Source organism: Triturus cristatus, chromosome 4_2 (assembly GCF_964204655.1).
Source record: "Triturus cristatus chromosome 4_2, aTriCri1.1, whole genome shotgun sequence".
NCBI classification, from domain to species: domain Eukaryota; kingdom Metazoa; phylum Chordata; class Amphibia; order Caudata; family Salamandridae; genus Triturus; species Triturus cristatus.
In genome coordinates, this window is record NC_140586.1 from 989,274,445 (window position 1) to 989,297,523 (window position 23,079).

The following is a 23,079-nucleotide window of genomic DNA, read 5'->3' on the forward strand; positions in this document are numbered from 1 at the left end:
TTTTCCCAACGATCAGCCCTACGTGGCACAGAACAGATGTTGGTCTCATATAGAACTACGACAAAGGGACTCCTGCTGAAGCCCCCTGGTGAGGCTTGTTAAGGCTGGAAACAGTTCGAGGTTACATGCATTCCTGATCCTAGCAGCGAGGCCTCAAAGTTCAGGATCAAATGGACTTTGTGGGTCAGAGCCACTGCTCAGGGAGCAAAAACACGCTGAAGGGAATGAGGCCACAAATAGTTGCAAAAGGATGAGGTTAATTCAAGCATTTCCATCCCTCACTGTGTGCTTTTCTCAGTAGACAGTTTGCAGGACAATCAATGGATTGATGGCTTTGTGGTTGCTTCATCTGAGGGTTTTGTGATGCTGAAAGCTCCTCCCGAGGGTTGTGGGTGAGCACCTTTTATTCTCCCACATTGTCTCCTTCATGTAGAGAGGCTACATTTACAACTTAAGTTTTTGTCACATTGAGAGCACTGATCGTTTTCTTTCTCATTGTGGGTTTTCTCATGCTGAATGAAACAATCTCCAGCTGATGCTTTTCCAGCATTCAGAGCACTGATAAGGTTTTTTCCAGTGTGAGTTTTTTCTCATGTTGAGTGAGACCCGATTTCTGATTGAAGCTTTTCAAGCATTCAGAGCACTGATAAGGTTTTTGTCCAGAGTGGGTTCTCTCATGTTCAATTAAACTGGATCTCTGACTGAATCTTTTCAGGCATTCTTTGCATTGATAAGGTTTTTGCCCAGTGTGAGTTCTCTCATGGTGTGTGAGAGTTTTCTTCTGTCTGAAACTTTTTTGGCATTCCGAACACTGATAGGGTTTGAGCCCAGTATGAGTTCTCTCATGTTCAATTAAGCTGAATCTCTGACAAAACGTTTTTGGGCATTCAGAACACTGATAAGGTTTCTGTCCAGTGTGAGTTCTCTCGTGTCGAGAGAGACCAGATTTCCGAATAAAGCTTTTCCGGCATTCAGAGCACTCATAAGGTTTTTGGCCAGAGTGGGTTCTCTCATGTTCAATTAAACTGGATCTCTGACTGAATCTTTTCTGGCATTCAGAGCACTGATAAGGTTTGTGCCCCGTGTGAGTGCTCTCATGGTGTGTGAGAGTCTTTTTCTGACTGAAGTTTTTCTGACATTCTGAACACTGATACGGTTTGAGCCCAGTATGGATTCTCTCATGTAGAGTTAAACCAGATTTGTGATAGAAACTTTTTTGGCATTCAGAGCATTGATACAGTTTATGCCCAGCGTGGGTTCTTTCATGTACAGTAAGGCTGGATTTCTGACTGAAGCTTTTCCAGCATTCAGAGCACTGATAAGGTTTTTGCCCAGAGTGGGATCTCTCATGTTGAGTGAGAGCAGATTTCCGACTGAAGCTTTTCCAGCATTCAGAGCACTCCTAAGGTTTATGTTCAGTGTGAGTTCCCTCATGTCGAATGAGATGGTCTTTCTGACTGAAGCTTTTCTGGCACTCAGTGCACTGATAAGGTTTTTGCCCAGTGTGGATTCTCAGGTGTCGAGTGAGACTGCCCCAAGAACTGAAGCTTTTTTGGCATTCAGAGCACTGATACGGTTTATGCCCAGTGTGGGTTCTTTCATGTACTGTAAGGTTGGATTTGTGACTGAAGCTTTTCCAGCATTCAGAACACTCATAAGGTTTTTGCCCAGTGTGAGCTCTCTCATGTTGAGAGAGAGCTGATTTCCTACTGAAGCTTTTCCAGCATTCAGAGCACTCATAGGGTTTTTGTCCAGTGTGAGTTCCCTCATGCCGAATCAGACTGACCCAAAAACTGAAGCTTTTTTGGCACTTGGAGCACTGATATGGTTTTTGTTCAGTGTGGATTTTCACATGTTGAATGAGAGAGGATTTGTGGCTGAAACCTTTCTGGCATTCAGGGCACAAATAAGGTTTTAGTCCAGTGTGAGTTCTCTCGCATTTAGAGAAGTGGGATTGATAACTAAAGCTGTTCTCATATTCATTGCTCCTATCCAAGTTGTTGGTTTCTCCAAGTTGGGTTTTTTCCTGGACACCGGCCATCTTAAGACTGAATCCGATTCCAGAGTCTGTTCTTGTTTATGTTACACTCAGCATTAACTTCTAAACTACACTGCAGATGCTCTTCTTAACATCTGTATTTAACTAATTATAGCTTTATCTGGAGATCATTTTCCTACCTTTGAAGGCTCCTATCTAACTGGTCTTATGAAAGTTCGCTAAGGAGCACCAGGTCTATATTAAGATGCCCCTCATGGATTCCGTTTCTCCAAGTTATGCCCGGGTGATTTTGTGACTCCACTTCATCACATTTGAATTAGGAGGTTTAAGAGCACTGATAAGGTCTTTGGGGTTTAGAGTTTGCCTGTTAGGTTTATTTGTTCATACAAGTAATGCCAGGTGATTAGGGCATGACAAGGTGGTTTTTATAAATGATTAATAGCGTAACACTGGCCCCTTTTAAGCTTTCTGTGCCAGTTTATGCTTTTTTGTTCAACGGCTAAGGCAGGTACATGATCGACTTTGGAGGTCCAGGGCACTTTGAAACAACTCGGAACACCACAAGAGACAGAGTTGGTGGGGAAAATCTTTCTGTATTGGAAATGATAATTCAGCGTCTTTGCTGTAATGACATCTGTGAAGAACATTTACGATTACTTTCTTTTAAACAATGTTTTTTCTCCTCTGAATAACAGGGGACGGAGACAAAAGCTTGCTCTTGTAAACTGAGGTTATTAGTCTTCTTGACAGTTCTGTCACATCACGTCCACGGATGCTGATCTGTTGGGGAGGGTTTGGGCCTCCAAGGCATTTCTCATAAACCATCAGACAGAATTTACAACACAGATTATACTCAAGTTCACTGCGTGGGGATCAAATGTGGTCAATGTTCTTTCTTCTACTGATCTTGAAATGTTTCCTTTACTTGAAAATATTCTTACAATTGATAGTTGCAGACTTTCAATTTACTCGTGTTCCATTCATGTTCCAGAGGCTCCTCAATCTCAGCAAGTGACACATGGTAAACATTTATGGTCATTTTACTTTGGAGATTTGAGAACTTTCACATTCACCAGTTTCTTCCGCTTGAAGTTCCTCACCATTCCAGGCACATGTATTTCTTCTCTAGAGCTCCAGAATTTTTTAACTTTCCTTGAACTAATCCTTTTCGCTGTGCTTCACTAAATTAAAACCTTTTTTTTCTGTACATGCTTCAGGTCACCTGTAGAAATGGAGTCAGAGAACATGAAGAAAAAATATGTATGACCTTATACTTTGCAGAAAGAAAGCATTTACAGAAACAAAAGAGGAAATCAGTTGAGTAGAATTTCTGATAGTGGTGAAACAGCTCTTGGACACAGTGTAGATCAAGAGCTTGGGATCACTGGAACTCAAGGATGTGAGAGCAAAAGAAGTGAATACTTAAGAAACAAACAAGTTTCACATATATTGTGACAACAATTCTCAGAAACAGCCAACACCATCAATTTACACTTTCTGTGGAAAGGGCTGGCATAACAGTGAGATATTTGTAACACCTTTAATGAATTATCAGGCGTCATTTACTCCCCTGCCCACGTAGAGTGTTCTTCTATTCCTTTTTCCAGTGATCCACGAAGGGACATTTTATTGGCCTTGTTGTAATCACTACTTTAAATGTCACCGTAGACTGAGGCCGTGTCCAATTAGCTCAGTGGAGTTCACCATTTCAAATTGTGGGGGAAGATAAGGACTTACTTGGTGGCTCAATACTAGTCACGCTCCTCCACCTGCAAAAGGGGAGGGGACCCATCTCAGCAGTAAAAGAAACTAAAAAGGGACAAGAAAAGACAAACACAAAACAAACAGAGGACAAAGAAAAAAAGACTATCTTCCACTGTCACCACAGGGTCCCGGCACGACCCCTGAAGTGTCAGACAAACCAGAAAAGGGCAGGATGGGAGGACGCAAAAAGGTGGAAGTCAGATCCAAAGAGAACAGACATAGAAAGAACAGACAGAGGGAAGATAGTATCATATGGCGTAAAGGAGGAAACAAACATGCCATTAGTAACGTAACTGGTGGGCAAAAGAGGAGGCAAGTGCTCACGGACAAGTGCATGCCGACCTGAAAATGACCTGGATCTGAACGAGGCCCCCAGCATGTTCCACGAGGAATGTGGCTCCATCAGATAGGTTGATTCTACTATCCGTGATTTTTATGGAGCTATATGTTATTTACCATATGCCTATGTATCTGAGATATTTACCTTGTAAAGCGCTCTGATACCCGCAAGGGTCTTGTTTGCGCTACATAAAACCTTCAAATAATAATCATAATAATCATCAGGTGATTATCAGAAGTCTGATATCAACAAGAATAGTGTAGAGAGGGAGTCAAATGCGGAAGTTTGAAAATACATTACAAAAAAACAATTGAGACAGGAAATAGAGGAAAAAGAAACAGGGGAAAAGGAAACTTAGGGGTCATAGGTATCCATACCTGACAGGTTTTTTTTGTTCCTCCAAGGTGGCAGCTGTGTCGCACCACCTGGTTGCCCCAGAATACCTTGAAAAGAGGGAAAGAAATGCGTTAGCATCAGATGACAAGAACACTTCATCCCGTCTTCCTAACAACCATCTTGTACTTACTATATAAAAGGAACTCTTGTTCTCTGGAGGCCACTGTGAAGCAAACATGGTTATGAATAAATACACTTTTTCTGTTCACCAAGAACCATGATCCCTTGCTGGCGAAGGTCTCTGTGAATATAGAGTGTACCCACAGTCTCAGGGAACAGACCCTAACAACCCAGTCCACTTCATCATCACCCCCATCTTTCCATTTACAGACCATGAAACTTGAGAATCAAAACAATAAGGTTCACAAACGGCATGTTAAAGCCCTTGTACATAATTGTGCCCACACTTCATAAATCAACCACACTCTTCTAGTTATAGAAACCATGCTCTCGGAGCAACAGCAATTCAAGTTCAAGCTGATGGAAGTTGTGTCCTTTACTTTAGTGTCTGTACTTTATATGTGTATACATTTTAATCCTTTTTTGTATATGCACTTTGTATATCTTCTCATGGGAGTTCACTTTTGTAAGGCTTCCTTTATTCCATGCACATGCTCTTCATTCCATGTTTCACACGCCAGGACTGGAGAGAGCATGCACATTGTATACGTTTCCAGACAGAGAGAAAACATTATTGACATAGCTCATGATGAGATAATAATGACAACAACTAATCAACATTCATGGAAACATAGCACAATGTAATTTTACAAAACAAACCTACAAAATGAATAATTAATTGTGACTCTTCACCTAAAAGCAAATGAATGGCATTGGAAGGTGCATGTTCTATCAGACAATTCATCAACATGGGATAACAACAATATTAATTCTTCTCAGGTCCTCTACTATCCTTCATTTCCCACTTGTTTTTTTCATTCCCATGACAGGAGAGCTCCATGGGCTCCTTATCACTTCTTTTAGAATGCGCTGCTCAATCATTTTACCAATGACAGGTACAATTCTCTCCTCTACTCAATGTGTATGGGTGTACTGAACTTCTATAGAACATTTGCTCACCGCTCATTAGTTGTTTATTAGAAATGCCTACAACTTGGGCTTCTTTCCCTAGAAGGGTTGGTTGGGAGCTCCCGTCAGTCTGACTGTGGAATGAGTAGCATCTTTATCGATTAAAGGTGATGCTGGATGGCCAATTCCTTCTTCTTCCACAAAAGGGCTACTCTGGTGTACCTCTAGGACTGCCCTAGGCATGCAATCCTTCTCCCGTCTCAGACACCGAAATGGTATCTGAGTCAGTCTAGTAGAAACTCCAAGTGTAGATGCAAATTGTGGAAAATCATTATTAATCAATGAAGGATTTTGTTGAAATCCTGAATCTGTTGAGAATTCTGCATTCTATTCTGTACTGGGCAGTGGGATCATCGGGACTGAAGGCATGTTCCAAATTAACTGCTTTTGATTCTGCATATTCGGCACAGAGGCCAGTTGGGCTGGGACCCTTGGCTGTGACATTCCATTCTGTGTCCTCTGATTCATGTTCCCATTTCTCAGTTACCCACAAACATGATAAGGAGCGTGTCTTATTCTGCACATTATTAGTATCCGAGGTATTTACATTGTCATTGTTAATAAAACTTATACCCCGAGGAACAACATTTCCTCCTTGCACATAATGAACATAATTACCCTACACACCAACTCCGTGCAAATCCGAATTCACATCAGCAACAAATGCAGAATCAAAACAATCCAGCACATGAGAACTTCTTTTGCCACCCTTCTGGAAAAACGTCTGAGCCACCATTATTTTCTCTGTGCTGTGTTTATGCTGGACATCAAAACAATCATTACAGTGCTTTGCGTATAACAAAATCTCATCCAGAAGTGTTATCTGCCAGCACATCACACTTTGCTGGATATGTACACAACCTCTGGACGCAACGCTAGAAACAAGGCAGACACGCCCGCTTTTGCACGCCCATTATTTTTGACCAATTTACTTGCTTCTGATAAACCTTTGTCTTTAAAATGATCAATTCTTTATATTTTTGCATAACAACCGTACACTGGTTCTTTTTTTTTAATTTACCATTTTTATTGAAATCAAACTGGTTACTTTTAGAAGCACAGTTGCATATGTTTCGTTACAGATAAGACATTTATACATCAACATTTATCATGCACAGTGATTTAGGCGATCCGTAGTACACTGGTTATTTGAAGGCGCTTCGCTCTGTGGCTCTTCAATTAGCCAGTTTACAACCAACTTACACTCATTCCACTAATCTCTATGGACAACAATTTCAAAAAAATTATTTAAACTCATCCAAAGCACCTTCAGAATAGTTACAATCCTCTCTACCTCTGTGCAGCACTTTTCTGGTTCCTTCTAAGCGTGAGGACATTTGTTGTGAATGTAAAAAGACCAGCTCTCGACCATGGCACATGCACATACACTCCTCCAGACATCTCAGTGGATATTATTTTGCATCAACTGTTTCCAACTCTGAAGCTCTTTCATCAGCACCACTGGGCAGGTTAGATCCACAGATGGAACCGTCCAGGATCAGGGGTTGGAAGCCTGTTATGTCCCTGAGGCTTCAGATCAGAAGGCCAGTAACTCTGGGTACTGGGGTCAACAGATGCAGGTCCAGTCCTTCTCACCCAGGCAAGAGGGCAGCAGGCAGCCTATCAGCATCGCAATGTAGGACCCTAGCAGGGTGGCAGTACTTCAGCAGCATAACAGTTCTCCATCCTGCTAAGGTATCCACAGGTCCAGAAGTGTACTGAAGTGGTGATGTCTGAGGTCCAGTACTTATACCCAGTGGTGCCTTTGAAGTGGGGGAGACTTCAAAGACATGCCTTTGAAGTGCACAGCGGTCCTCCCTTCCTGCCCCGGCTATAGACTCACTACAGGGTGGTATGCAGCCCTTTGAGTGTGGACAGGACACAGCCTATTCAGATAGGAGTGAGACTGTGTCCAGCTCCTCCCTCGAATCCTGCCAGAAATGGCCCATTGAGACACACCTGAGCTTACATTGTGCGTGGCTGTCTAGTAGGAATACACAAAGCCCAACTGCCAACTACACCCAGTCTGATGACTATAGACAGGCAGTTGGCAGCAAATAGCTAAGGCAAGAAAATGGCACTTTCTAAAAGTTAAAGACACAAATGATGGACAGAATGGGGAACAAATCAAACATTTATCCCTAGTCAAGAGACCTGGGTTAAAACCATCATTCCTTTGCTCACCACGCCACCCCAGTTTAGAACTAGCCATATGCATATCAGTCTTGACCCTGCTCCTCATGGGAACAGTCCAGCCCGAACTGCCAAGCCAGGACCTCCCTGGACCAGAAACAAGCTTCCTGGGACCGGTTTCAGGGTACCACCCCTCATCAACCAGGCTAGCTTGAATCCAGTGGCACAGTGAGCCCGGGACCCACGTCTGGGCAAACCTAGCACACTTAGGGCGAGAAAATGAAACATTGTTCAGCATTCAGGCCAGTGTTCCCAGTAACGTGCGTGCACACGTCTAATCCCCCGAGCGTGCAGTGCTGCGTGTGGAGCGCGCATACACAGCACTTCTCAGGAGAGCATTCACGCTGCCGCTTTTAGAACAGGAGGGGTATCAAAAATGGTAATTTCCGGCTTGTGGTGGCTCCTGCACTTGCTGCTGTTTTTCCTTCTTAATGGAGCGCAGCTGGGGACTGTTTGTGGACCATTGTGAAAATATTCCTGTTAATTTTTTTTTTTTTTTTTTTTTTTTTTTTTTAAACCGTTTATTGCAATCTCAAATATATACAAGTATGGGCCTACAACCTTCCGGCCGGCCGCTAGAGTGACAGGAGCATATAACATACATACAGAAAGGCTCTTGGCGTTGCAGAGAAGTAAATCAGGAGGTATCAACGACGTGGGCCACATGACTCTGAGCCCCCAATACGGTTTCATTTTATAAGAACACAACAATACAAAGAACCACACCCGCAAGGCAACCCGCAATCCGAAGTGACAGCACGTGCTCCTTAAATGGGGGACCCCAACCATCCACAAGAAGCTAAAGAGGGGAATGGGAGCAGATCAGGGACTGGGGGACCCTGTGCCCGGGGCTGGGGGAGGGGGTCAACTAGGGGGACGGAGCTGGTGAGGCAGCCGGGAGCAGTGGTGGCTCGCAAATACCCCCGCGGTAGGCGTTCCAGGGGCCCCAAACTTTCACCCACGCTCCAGGCTTACCTCTCGCCACATACACCACCTTTTCTCGGAACATGCACCAATCCATGTGTTCTTTCCAGGCCGACACCGCCGGGGGCCTCTGGGATCCCCACAGCTGCGCGATGTCACGCTTAGCTATCATATATCCCAGAGTCACCCATCGTGTCTGCGGAACCGAGTAGTCAGTTGGTTCCCACACATTCAGCAAGCATCTCCTCGCTTCAGGCAACAGCGCGACACGCGTAACCACTCGCAGGACCGCATGCACACCACGCCAGAATCGCTCCACCTTCGGGCACTCCCACAGAATATGCAAAAAAGTCGCCAACGCACCACACCCACGCTTACACAGCCCATACTCGGCATAGCCCATACGCAGAAGCCTTGGCCCCGTCATGTAAACCCGGTGGAGGATCTTTAGCTGGACGAAGCGAAGGCGAGCCGGTATGGCCACCTCCTTCGGAGAGGCCACCGCGGAAATCCAGTCCTCGTCGTCCAACTCCAGCCCATCGGCAACCCAGGCCTCGCGGAGGCCAGTCAGCAAGCCCGAGCGATCATTAATCAGTTTTTTGTATATGAGGGAGATCGTGCTGTCCGGAACGTGGCCATCCAGCACTCTATCCTCCAGGGGGGAAGACTCCGAAATGGAGGCGACGCCTGGGAAGACGGAGCCCAGTGCGTGGCGGACCTGCAAGTACCGAAAGTATTCACTGCCCTGCAGCTGAAACTCCGTCTGCAGTGTCTTGAATGTTTTAAATCCCCCCCTCGTCCAGAGATCCCCCACTGTACTGATGCCGATCGTGTCCCACTTCTCGAAGCCCTTCGAGGTCCACAGGGAGCCCAACCTCTCAGACGCATATAGCGGTGACGCCCGGGTCAAACGGTCCTTCCACCCCATAGCTGCGTTAGCCGCGTGCCATACTCGCACCATGACACGCGTAGGTCCCGTCAGGCGGGGGTCGGGCGCGCCAGAGTAGAGCGCTCGATTATAGTCGCCACCAGGCAGGAGCATCTTGTCCATTTCAAATGCCGGGTTTAAGGCGGGCCCGTAGAGGCCATGATTAATTGCAGCTAACTGGGAGGCCCAGTAATACCGTTTAATATCCGGGAGGGCAACCCCCCCGTCGTACCATGGGAGCGTCAACTTCGCCAAGGCGATACGCGGCCTCCCGTCCCAGAACAGGCGACGCTGTAGACTCTCCACCTCACGGAAGTAGCGCGCCGGGACCAAGTCCATAGTGTTCTGGAGAGCGTACAGGAAGCGTGGCAACGACATCATCTTAAACAATGCCGCCCGGCCGAGCGGCGAAAGCGGCAGGCGCCGCCAACGCGCGACGTCCTCCTTCAAGCGCTGGAGGGGGGGAAGCAAATTCCGCTCGTAGCGGGCCTCCGGGTCCAGAGTAATATAGATACCCAGGTACCGAAACCCCTGAGAGGCAATCTGGATCGGACAGTCCCGCGGGAGGACGGGAGCATCCCCGGAAAGCACATAGACACATGATTTAGCCCAGTTGATGACGAGGCCTGAGTTGCGGCCGAAAGAGCGCAAAACATCAACCAGGACAATCAGTGATTTACGCGGGGAGGCAAGGTACAAAAGGATATCGTCAGCGTATAGGGACACGCGGTCCTCATACTCGGGGGTCCAACGGAGACCACGGATGGAAGGGTGCCACCGCAGCCACTCCGCCAGGGGTTCCAAGGCTAGTGCAAACAGGAGCGGCGACAAGGGGCAACCCTGTCGCGTGCCCCGTCCCAGCGCGAATGGGGCCGAGACTCGTCCATTCACCACCACCTGCGCCAATGGGCCCGAATACAACAATTTGGCCCAGCTGATGAATCCCGGTCCAAATCCAAATTTCGCCAGCATCGCCCAAATGTATGGCCATTCGAGCGTGTCAAACGCCATGGTGGCGTCTAAGGACGCCAAGATGGCCGGCTCCCGCACAAACGGGACACGCGCGAGCACCCCGTGCAAGCGCCGCAGATTAAGGGCCGTGTTGCGATGGGGAATAAAGCCGGACTGGTCTTGGTGGACCAGGTCACCCACCACGCCGACCACCCGGTTGGCGAGCACCTTGGCGAGGATTTTGGGCTCCGCATTCAAGAGCGAGATAGGCCGATAGGATGTAACCCGGTCTCGTGGTCTCCCCTCCTTGTGGATAACCACGATTGTAGCCAGACGCTGGTCCGGCGGGAGGGAGCCCCGCGAGTGGGCCGCCAGGAACATCGCGCGGAGGTGGGGTGCCAGTACATCCGGTCGCAGCTTATACAACTCGATAGGGATGCCGTTCGGGCCCATGGCCTTGCCAGAAGCGACCGAGCGTATGGCGAGGGCAATTTCGTCTGAGGTGGGAGCGGCATCCAACGACTCCCTGTCCTCCACCGAAAGGGAGGGCAGCGCGATATCTCGAAGCAGGGCATGGGAATCCTCCTCCGAGCAGGGAGAAACCGGGGAATACACCTCGCGGAAATAATCCGCGAAGCAAGAGACAATGTCTTCTGGCTCGGTGACACGTACACCATCCATCCTCTCAATCAGCGGGACCACACGACTCGCTCTCTCCTTTTTATCCAACCACGCAATCAGTTTACCAGCCTTATCACCCACATCATACAGTCGCCCCTGTTGCTCTCTACTGAGGCCCCTGGCCGCCTCCGTGACGAGGGCACTGTAGGCCGCCTGCTTAAGGTGTAGAACATGTAGTGCAGCATCCGTCACCCCACTCCCCAGATCACCCTCTAATTCAGTAATTTCGGCCTCCACCCGGGTCACCTCCTCCTGCTCGCGCCTCCGGGCATGGGAGATAAAGGAGAGGGCCTCCCCTCTAAGAACTGTCTTGAAGGCTTCCCACAGGGAGATAGCCGAAGGGACAGACCCCACATTCTCCTCAAAATACCGCTGCAAGGATTTAATCAAGTCAGCACGAATAGTGGGGTTGCGCAGGTACCATGCATTGATTGGAGCTACTCTGCCCTCCCCCCTCGGGAAGACATCAAAATGCAACAGGAGCGGGGAGTGATCTGAAATACCCCGCGCCAGATGGCGCACCTCTCCCACTCTCCCAGCATAGGCCGCAGGGACAAGGACATGATCAAGCCGCGAGAGGCTACCATGGGCACCCGAATGGAAGGTGTACTGCAGCTGCGCGGGATGTTTTAGTCACCAGCAGTCTACCAATCCCAATGTATCTAAGAGGCCGGGCAGCCACGCCTGTGCCCGGGGGAGGTCCCTAGGGGGGTAACGATCCATAGTCCCAGAAGCCACCGCATTGAAGTCCCCCCCAACTACCAGAAGCCCCCCCCGGGAGGTCAAGGAGGAGGCGCCCCAGGTCCGCAAAAGTGGTAGATTGTAACCCCGGTGGGACGTACACTGATACAAAAACGACTACTCTGCCCTCCATTCTCCCCACCAAGACCGTGTAGCGTCCCCTCTCATCATGGCGCACCTCATCTATTTCCAGTGGGAGCGAGTTCTTAACCATGATGCCCACCCCCCGCGAGCCCGACGTGAAGCCCGAGTGGGCCACCAAGCGATAGCCCCGCCGATTCATGGCATAAAAGGAATTACCAATAAGGTGTGTCTCCTGCAGAAAGACCACATCTGGCGAAATTCGTTTCAGATACTGCAGGACCACACCTCGCTTAATCCTATCCCCCAGTCCGTTAACGTTCCACGACAACAGAGTCAAATCCCTACCCCCCATCACATACAGAAGCCATCATTCGTCCCCCCAAGAGCACCTCAGAAACACCAATACAGTAAAGGGTTTGCCTTGCGGTAAAAACGAACAACACCCCACCCCAACCCACCCGTCCCAACAGAACTCCCCCCTCCCTGCACCCCTGCATGAGCCCAGACAGCCCCCCCAAAGTGCAGTGTGCCTGTCGCCCCATAGATGAAAAACTAACTAGTCCCCCAGAGGAGGAGGGAAAGCCCCCAAGAGACCCCGTACGACCTCCACAGGAGGGGAACATACACGAGCAGTCAATGGTGACAATAATGTTGTCCAGAGCAAGGCCTACTATTTGTCCCTCAGTCCTGATCCAGGCGAGCCCTCCCCGCCAACCGCACCCCCCCCACCCCCCCGGCCCCGATCCCCGGGCAAAGTGTCCAACCAGTCCCCGGCCGCCTCGGGACGATCAAAAAAGTGCGTGCGGCCATCCACCTCTACCCTCAGCTTAGCTGGAAAAAGCATTGCGTACTTAAGGTTCAGGTCCCGTAGGCGACGTTTGACTCCGAGAAAACTCAGTCTCTGCTTTTGGACCGCCGGAGTAAAATCAGGGTAGAAATTTACGTCCATGTTGTCGAGTCTGACCGGTCCTTGTAGCCTAGAAGTCTGCAGGATAGCGTCTCTGTCCCGAAAGTTGAAAATCCGGGCAATGAGAGGCCTCGGCAGGGCTCCGGCCTTAGGTCTTCCTCCAGGGACCCTGTGGGCACGTTCCACCGCAAAGAGTTTACTCAGCCCCCGGGGCTGGAGATGGGTGAGAATCAAGTCCTCCACAAACAGATCCGCCGCCTCCTCCTCTCGTCCCTCCGGCACCCCGATAATGCGGACATTGTTCCTCCGGGCCCGACCCTCAGAATCCTCCAGTCGACGATCCATCAGGGCGCTCGCCTGGCCAAGCCGGCGCACCTCCTTTTGGAGGGCCGCCACGTCCGTTGTGAGGCCCGAGGTAGTGTGGGCCAAAGAATCAACCCGGTCATTCGTTTTGGACAAATCTGCCCTCACCAGGCCCACATCCACGAGGACCGAGTCTATCTTCTGCGCCAGAGTGTCAAAGCGCTGGTCCACCGAGGCCTTCATCTCGGCGATGGCGCCCATGACGTCTCGGAGGGTCAGATCCGCGGGCAGAGCAGGAGCATCAGTCGGGCCTGCAGGGGACGTACGCGGCGCCTCAGGAGATCCCTTCTGGAGGGTGTAGCGGTCCATGTTGTTGGACTGATGGGCCGTGCCACGGCGGGTCGACTTCAACTTTGCCCGGTCGCCATCTTGCTTTGTAGACATGGCTGCAGTCCCCAAATCGTGCCAATCTCCTCAAAAGGGCCGACAAACCAGTTCACGGGCTCCGGGGGGGGGGCGACCACTGTTCCGCAGGACGAATCACAGCCGGCGGGTCGGCTGGGCACCCGGACAAGGCCACACCACCGCACACCGCCCCGCAACCCTACCTCGCCGGACAGCAAGGAGGGCGCAAAAGCAAAAGTGAAAGTGCGGGGTACGCGAGTTGCCCAGCCTTGCCCGCCGCTGTTGTTCACTTTGTCTCCGGATCGCCCCACAACTCCAATCCGGGGGGCCGGCGCGGAGAAGGCTGCAAACCACAATCGGTGCTTCCGCCGGTGTCCGAGGTCCGATTCGGAAACGGAAAACGGGTGTCACCTCAGCTCGGGCTCACAAACACAGTCCCCTCATCTAGGACAGGATATAATCAGGATTAATGCAGGAGGTCGCGGAGGTCCTCGGGAGCTTCGCACCTACGCGGCCATCTTGGTTGCGCGCTAGGCTCCTCAATATTCCTGTTAATTGCAGCACCGTCGTGCGCTGCAATTAACATAAATATTTTCACAATGGCCCACAATCAGCCCGCAGCCGCGCTCCTTTAAGAGAAGAAATGTAGAAAGTCCAAAAGCATGAGGTGTGCTTTACACGTGGTTTTTTTGGACTTGATGCAAATATTTATGTTAATTGCAGCACATAACGGTGCTGCAAGTAACAGGAATATTTTCACAATGGTCCACAAACAGCTTGCAGCCGTGCTCTATTAAGAAAATAAATGCAGCCAGCACAAAAGAACAACGTGTAAAGCACACATTGTGCTTTTAGGCTTGCTGTACATCTTTTTTTAATAGAGCGCGGCAGATTGTGTGCCTTTTTGAAAGTTTTCATGTTAAATGCAGCCCCGTGTATTAGTATGTCGGGCTCTGCAATTAACATGAACACTTTCCAAAAGACACGTAATCTGCCGCCATCTATTAACAAAAGGCATGCAGCAAGCCTAAAAACATAACGTGTGCTTTTACAATCACTAATGTATGTGAGTGATTCTGAAAGCACACGTCCTGCTTCTGGGCTTGCTGCATGCTTTTTGTTAATAGAGTGTGGCTGCGGGAAGATGGTGTACATTTTTTTAAGTATTCATGTTAATTGCTGCAATTAACATGTATACTTTCAAAAATGCACACAATCTGCCCGCAGCCACGCTCTATTAACCAAAAGCATGCAGCAAGCCCAGGGCTTTAGGTGGGCTGGGTCCTGCTGATGCGGAGTTTGTAGGCCGGTGCTGTGACAGGTCCCAATCAGGCTCTTCGTTGTTGCCCTCACCCTCAGGGTAAAAAAAAATCTCAACTGCTGAAAATCTTTGGTGTAACTTCAGAGGACTTTTTATAGATCATTTCAGAATTGAGGCATTTTCAATATATTCAACAAAGCTGTAGTTGTTGCTTATTTATTCGATGCAACTAACAACCATTGACAAAGTCAATAGTCCTGAGTTGTTGTAGGTATAATGTTACTTAATTTATTATATATCTGGATGCAATGACAGAGGCAGCACAATAACGGTCGGGCGGCACACTATGCTAAGCAAAGATTTTTAGCTTATGTGTTTTTACGCCACGCCCTTAATTACATCAGGCACTCCCCTTTGAGAGACCCCACAGCTTTTTCATCCCAGTTAAAGCCCTGAGCAAGCCTAAAAGCACACGTCCTTTCAGAATCACTAACATATTTTAGTGACTCTGAATGCACACATGCTGGACTTCTGTGTACATTCCCCCCCTGCGTATCCAAGAAACCATCTTCAGAGCGGATAAGTGAACTATGATTATAAGTTTTGAAGAGTGGAGTAACCCTCGCCTTGGTAGAGCCAGCTCTGTTCTGCAGAGGCTTGCCCTGATGACCTTGAATAATTCTTAAATAGATTATTGCAAATAGCATTCTCCTTTCATTTATTTTGTATCTGGTTTATGTGTGAGATTGTATTATAAACATTTTTTGACAAATGTGGTTTTGTTTCATGCAGCATCCATAAAAAATGTTTATTTTAGATTTAAACGGGATCTCGGATATGAGAAATGGGAGGATGTCACAGTGATTATTTGCAGTAGTACTAGTGGGTTTCTACTGTGTTACAATATTGGAAACATACATCACTATCTTTGATTATTAACTATAAACATATTTGGAATTTGAACCAGTGTGTCTTTGCACTGTTTGTGATCTGGCCAAAAGGACACGAGAAAGCTGAAACTGGATCATAAATTCAAAGCTGATCCGCACAGAGGCCCCCAAAATACGTTTGGCCGATGGCGCTCAAAGTCCTTAAGATGGCCGTGAGCCACCGCTGTGCAGTTAGTTAGTAAAGAAGAGGTTCACTGGCACTGTGGAATGAGGCCGGTTGCCCCGTTTTCCTAATATATATCTTAGTGTAGCTTTGTCGTGTTTGCAGATGCTCTGCGCTGCACTTTCTCATTCCGAACATGACACAACCATTGTACGCCAGTCACCAATACGAAGGCCACCCCCCTGGCTGGACTGGCCTTAGCAGGCATCAGGCGTTTGCCTGGATGGCTGGGGGTCGGTTTTGGAGCAGTGGGGGCCAGCTGTATTACTGGGGGCACTTTTGCACCGATGCTGCAATATGGGCCCTCAGCAACTAAAGCACCAGTACTGGGGACCAAGTTTAAACAGTAGTGCTTGACACTTGCCCCCCCACCCCACCTCTGGTGGGTGGGAACCAGTGCGGCAAAATTGCCAGCGCTACTTTGGGTTCCCAGTCCGGCCCTGCCTGCCCTATCAAACAGGCCTCCTCCGTTCCAGTACCTAGGTCATTTATCTTCACAGTCAAGCAGGAACTCCAGTGTTAGAACCCCTGTCGCTGCTCCTACACCCGCGGTCGGGTTCTTGCCGCACATTGCCGTGGCTGGAGTGCACAGAGACCTCACACTGCCGCACACAGAGGAAAAAAATTAGAGGGAACATTGATTCAGGCCATCAATTATTATTTTTGCACTTTATAAAAGTGGCATTTTCAGAACTGAAATTTAAAAAATCTGACCACCATATGTTAGGATTTTAAAATTTAGAATCCAGAGACACTAAACCTGAACCAGTTATATCTTCCCATTTGGGAATTACACTTATAGAATCTCCCATGTTACCCTATGGGAGATGTAGGCCTTGCAATAGTGAAAAACACATTTAAGAGTTTTTCACTACTGGGACATTTAAAACTTAAACGTACATGCCCTGCTTTTTTAAATATATTGCCCCCTGCCCTCTGGGCCATCCATGGCCTACCCTAGGGGTAGCATATGTATTAACAAGCATTTGCAATGCAATAGGTCTCGCATTTGCGAGAGTTTAAGCTATTGGCATTGTAAATGACAATGCCTTTTATTTATGTTTTGAAAACCAACATGTAAATAAAAGGCATCGCCATTTACAGTGCCAATAGCTCAAACTCTCACAACTGCGAGACCTATTGCATTGCAAATGCTTGTTTCGAGGCGTGGGAGCTTAGTGGGCCTAGCAGCAAATGCAGAAATGAGCATAGTCTGCATGTGATGAGCACTTTGAGCAGTGAACCCAGCAAGACCATGTTAGCCTTTCACCTATCGGAGGCTGACAAAAAGAGCAGCAAGGAGACAGGCAATAGGAACACCTTTTAAGTAGTAATCATGTTATATACATTTCATACCTAATTTCTACAGTTTTTACGCAAGGTAAAAAAGAAGAGTTACTGTTATCAATTCAATGGCAACTAATTTATCGATCAGCAGCACAGAATCGAACAAGCATTTGCAATGCAATAGGTCTCGCATTTGCGTGAGTTTGAGCTATTAGCATTGCAAATGACAATGTCTTTTATTTATGTGTTTAGAAAAGCTGCAAGTGGTGCATAATCACACACTTTGTACTTTTAGTGCTTGCTTACGAGAAGCAAGGCTGGCAGTAAAAGAGACGTAGTTACTGCCAGAGTTGCTTCTCGTTAGCAACGAGTGTAAGTACAAAGTTTGTGTTCATGCACCGCTTGCGGGTTTTTAAAATACATAAATAAAAAGCATTGGTATTTACAATGCCAATAGCTCCAACGCGAGACCTATTGCATTGCAAATGCTTGTTTTTATTGCTGACGGAATGCAACACAGGGGGGCAAGTGCGGGAAAGAAAAAAACGCTGGTTCTTCCAGCAATGGTTGCATCACAGTGGTGCTTCTTTTTTTTAATATATGGCAGGGGGTAGCAAGCAACAAGGTATTTGTAGCACTTGTAACAGGGCAGTACCAGCTCTTGTCAGCAAGACTGCAGCACTTTCTACAGGGCAGCGCCAGTACTTTTCTGCACGAGTGGTGCACTTTCAGTAACCCAGAATTGTCGCTTTGGGGCACATTAACAGGACAACAGCAGCACTTGCTTTTTGTATGTGTAGCACTCTTTACAGAGCAGCGCCAGCACTTTTCTGCGAAGCAGTCACTTCTCTTTTCAAGGGCCACTGGGTCCTGCTCAGAGTTTCCTGGTTCCTAAAGAGTCACGAAAAAAGCCAGAGTCCTTGAGTCAAAATGTTTTATTGGTCCAATGCGACTCAGCAGTTGCTGTTTTTTGCAGTATTCGTTCCCATTCCGACAACCAAAACACTGTTTATCGCAATTTTTGCCAAGTGCCTAATTCTAGAGGAAATATATATATATATATTTTTTTTTTTAAATGAAGTGTTCGCTTTCCGTCGAAGTGGTGTGTAATATCGTCAAATGTCTTTCTTTAGTGTTTGAATAAAAAATAAGCTTGTGTTGCAAAAACAAAGTCTGAAATGGAAAGTTAGGTAAACACAGTGTGTTGTGGTCTGGCTCCCCGGCGCTAGACTCCGCCTTTGGAATGTAGGCTGGCATGATCTCACAGTGAGTGCTGAGGAAAGGTGGTGGGTGCAAGAAACGCACTGCTCCGGCTGCCTGAGCTTTCCAGCCTCCGACAGAAAACACAGCAGCGTCCTGGAGCCCGGAGCTGCCTCCACGCCTCGCTCTTCACAATGACCACCTCCCTTAAACTTCACTCTCCTCCCGGGTACACCTCTGGCTGCGGGTCCTCGTGTGAGCTGGGACCACCCACTACGGCTGCAAACTTACGGTGCTCGCCTCCCAGCTGGGCGATTGTAGAGGAGACTAAACTAGGCGGATGACACAACACAAATAGCGCCAAATTCCGGGGTCTGCAGGGGGGCGCTACTCGGCAGGCAGGTCCTTTTAAAGAACCCTGTGGCTTGGTGCACAATGGTGGCCGGAGAGAGCTGCAGATGGGAGCTGTGTCCCCGCCCCTGCTGGCAGGCAGAACACGCACACCGGTGCAGCCCCGTTAGCACAGCAGCATGCTCGTGCAGTGGGCGGTGTTGTGCTCGGACTGTCTGCACAAAGACAAGGACAGATGAAATAAAATACAAGCGCACGCCATGACGTATTTGCTCGGCTTTTTCTGCCGAGCCACTTGGACGGCCTCGCCTGCCAAAAGGTTTCTTGTCTTTATGGGGCCATGTGTTTGGCCCCATAAAGATAAGAAATCTTTTGCGACCAACGCAAAGCAAGCGAGTCCGTCCAAATGGGACGGCTCGATAAGCCAAGCAAAAACGCCATCGACACCTTTGTTCCAATGGCTGGCCACCGTTTAGCATAAACGGTGACCCCGGCCAATGGAACAGAGGGGCGGGGCTTAAAGCCCCTTACAGAAAATACCCTGTTAAAACTAAATCTCGCCAGTGAGACTGCGCATGCGCGCAGCCTACTCCAGGCGAGACCTAAAAATGAGTCTGCCTTGCTGGGTTTAAACTAGTGGCCTTAAGATCACAGCAAATGTCATAGGGCGTTAAGGCTCTCTGTTCACCTAAGTACCAAAACCATTTGAGTTTATTTTGTGTAACAGTGTCAATATGAATCACAGAGGCTTCCTGATGGGCATGCACCTCCCTAGACAGAATCACTTAGGCTTTTATGGCAAAAGTAAAGGGGTCCATCCGTGTGGGCAACAGGGTCGTCTTAACAGCATTATAGCCCCCGGACAAAGCAGTGCACTGGGCCCTGCCTACACAACCACTCACGGAAAATTAGTGTTAAATTCTAGTCTGCGTGGGACTCCTATGGTCGTGGGGCCCCCGGGCAACTGCTTAGCGTGCCTATGCGTTAAGCCAGCACTGGTGGGCTTACACCTATGACAAGCGGATAGAACAAAATTCCAAGAGCTGACATCCCTGCAACCTGAAGGATACTGGAACACTGCAGTACTAAAATGGGCTCAGGCTTGTCCAGGGAATTCATTAATAAAATGCTATTGTAGCAGTAGTGCCAGAGTAAATATCATTTGATTCGGATCTGGACAATAGCTAACTGTAGTGATGGGACCTTGGTATTCTGAAGCTGGGAGGGAAAAAAGAAGTTTGTCTGGGTATTTTATTTTCTATAGTGTTTTGACTTTCTCCAGCAGAAAAAAAGAGGAGGTACATCTTGAAAAAACTGTTAGCAAGACTCTGTCCCAGTTTCTGGAGGAGAACTTCTTGCTTGATAGGGACCAGTTCGGATTCCGTCCTAGCCACGGAACTGAAACAGCTCTTACTACCATGCTGGACCACCTTCGTCTGCGAGCAGACAACGGGAATGCCATGATTTTAGTGCTTCTCGATATGTCGGCAGCTTTTGACACGGTGAGTCACCCGGTCCTGTTGGAAAGGCTGAGGCAAATAGGAGTTAAAGGTATAGTGCTGCAGTGGTTTCAATCCTACCTTGAAGGTAGGCAACAGGTAGTCACTATGGCGCCCTTCTCCTCTTGCAGGTCCCAAGTTGCGCACGGGGTGCCACAGGGATCTGCAATAAGCCCTATTCTTTTAAACATCTACCTGCGACCCCTGTTCCCGTTAATTAAATCTTTCGGCGTCAGCTTGGTGAACTACGCTGACAACACGCAGCTGGCCTTCTCTCTAGAAGGGGATGAAGCACTCTCCATGGACCGTTTCCATCAATGCATGCGCCAGACTTCGGAGTGGCTTAGAAGGAACTCCCTCCAGTTTAACAGCGGTAAAACTGAGGTGGTCTTCTGTTCACCATTTAGGATTCTCAAACATCTGCCCTCCGAATTCTGCCTTGCACCGGAGGAAGTACCGATTGCACCGGTCAGGAAGGTTCGCAATCTTGGGGTGATTATCGATGATGACCTCCAGATGGTATCTCAGGCCAGTAAGACCGCCAATGTCTGCTTTGCCCTGTTGCGGCTGCTTCGTGGTATTCTACCTCTACTCCCTAGGGAGTCACGAGCTACAGTGGTACGCAACACGGTATTAAGCAGGCTTGACTACTGCAATTCCCTTTATCTGGGGGCCCCGCAGTATATCCTCCAAGGACTGCAGAGGATTCAGTCAGCCGCAGCCAAATTAGTGCTTGATAGGCGGCGATGTGCCTCGGCCACCAAAGCACTGCGGGATCTGCACTGGCTTCCAATGAGGGAAAGGGTCGTCTTCAAGTCCCTTTGCATGACTTTCAGAGCAGTACACGGACTGGGACCTGTCCCCTTGCAGGATAAGTTTGTACGCCACCTACCAAGCAGGCAACTCCGCTCTTCAACAGCTGGTCTACTAGTGGTTCCGAGATTCAGGCGCGCCAGGGTAGGAGGAAGAGCCTTCAGCATAGTAGTATCTGGCATGTGGAACAAGCTCCCTGCAAACTTGAGACACTGTAATTCCCTATTGGAATTTCGCAAGGGACTTAAGACATGGCTATATCCTACAGTTTGACCCAGGCTGGCCCCATGATTCTCTTCTGTCACCTTTTATCGCTGATCTCTAGTCATAAGCGCCAGGATGCCCGTAGGGCGACCGCCGCGCTATACAAGTTTCACATCAATCAATCAATCAATCTCCTGAGGGAAATAAAGACCAGCAAACTGTGCCAGGAAGAAAATAATTGGGACCTATAATTTGGAGATATTACAAGAGTATGCTCTTGATACTGCCTAAGAAGATAAGGGTATAGACCCTGTTTGAAGAATTATATGGGACCTGCATGAAGGCTCGGTCCTCCAACGGCTCACCATTAACCGTTGCTACTGCAGAGGCCCCCCTCTCACTGAGATGTTACTGGCGCTAAAGTCAAAGAGACGGTGAGTCAGAGCTGTCCTAACCGTGCTAAAGATGAGGCATGTGGACAACGCAGAGATGAGGGGACTCCCTTAAGACAGAACCTGATCCTGGAGATCACTTAGTCTCCCAACGAAAGATGGTGTTATTGAGAGCAGGCAATTAAGTGCTAGACTTGTATATTTCAAATACATTTTCCTGGAGGTGTGTGGGTTATTGAGGTATTCTCTCCCTACAGAAGGCATGCTCTCCCTTTAGGACCCCGGTCTCATTGCAACTGGTCACCATCCCATCCAATGGCATGGGTAAGTTTTATGTAATGCTATTTGATGAGTGCTCAATATTATTCTGAGAATATACTATGGTTAAATAAGACGATAAATAAGGAATAAAGGACATGTCACTGTTTAAAGAATGGTACACGTTCAGCAAAAAGTAAGATTTTGCAAGATTTCCTGAAGGTAAGAGGTCTTTTTTTAGCCTAAATTGGCGAGGGATTGTTTTATTATATTCCTTGGGGAAGTGTACCAGGAACGAACTCCCCTCACCCAGATCTTTCCACTCTTACAGCGAGGAACCTAAAGTATTGTTGCTAAAGACAAATCTCTGAGGTCTACTTGCCATGAAAAGTTGGAATTTAGCTTTACTTAGATTGGCCAAGCTAATGAAAACCCAAAAGATAATACAAAGGCTCTTAAAAAGATTTTGTTTGCCGATTGGCAACAAGTGTAAATCAGCTAGAAACAGTAAAATATGCGTGTCTTGGTGGATGCAGCATTACCCTGGCAGCCAATATCTGAACCAGTTGAATTTTAAACAGCAAACCTTTAGCATCCAAATAAAGAACATTGTGGTAGTCTAGCCTAGATGAACAAGCATTGGCCAAGGCAACACGTGTCACCTTTGGGACCTATTGGCTTTGCCAATGGTCTTTAGCCATGCGGCATAGTGTCCTGAACGCTGTGGAGCATGACTAAATATTTTTTTTAATGTGGCCTGCCGCATCACTTTGTAGGTGTATGTACCACGCATGCACAGGCCTATAAAACGAAAACCACTTTTATTTTAAGAATCAGAGTTGAATTAAACATTTTTTTTAAGCGGATGGACATCAAACTATGGAAAAAATGATGCACTGGCATAATTAATATCCCTTAAAAAACAGAAAAATAAATCAGCTCAAATGTTTACAAACAAAATTAATGATGGCAAGAAACCTCTTAGAAATGTTGAAA

The 23,079-nt window shown here is 47.9% G+C and overlaps 1 long non-coding RNA gene and 1 pseudogene across 2 annotated transcripts in view; both read right to left on the minus strand.

Annotated features, from left to right (window-relative positions):
- Positions 1 to 374: 374 nt before the first annotated feature.
- Positions 375 to 23,079, minus strand: part of LOC146839235 (uncharacterized) — a 310,687-nt pseudogene continuing 287,982 nt past the window's right edge. Inside the window, exon 10 of the transcript XR_014960814.1 lies at positions 375 to 1,884. The product of XR_014960814.1 is annotated as an uncharacterized LOC146839235 (transcript). The remainder of the gene's footprint in view (positions 1,885 to 23,079) is intronic.
- LOC146839236 (uncharacterized) overlaps positions 2,357 to 23,079 on the minus strand; it is a 46,597-nt gene continuing 25,874 nt past the window's right edge. The window contains exons 2-3 of the long non-coding RNA XR_014960815.1: positions 4,481 to 4,546; positions 2,357 to 3,221 (exon numbers count right to left, since the gene is read on the minus strand). This is a non-coding gene — a long non-coding RNA (uncharacterized LOC146839236). The remainder of the gene's footprint in view (positions 3,222 to 4,480; positions 4,547 to 23,079) is intronic.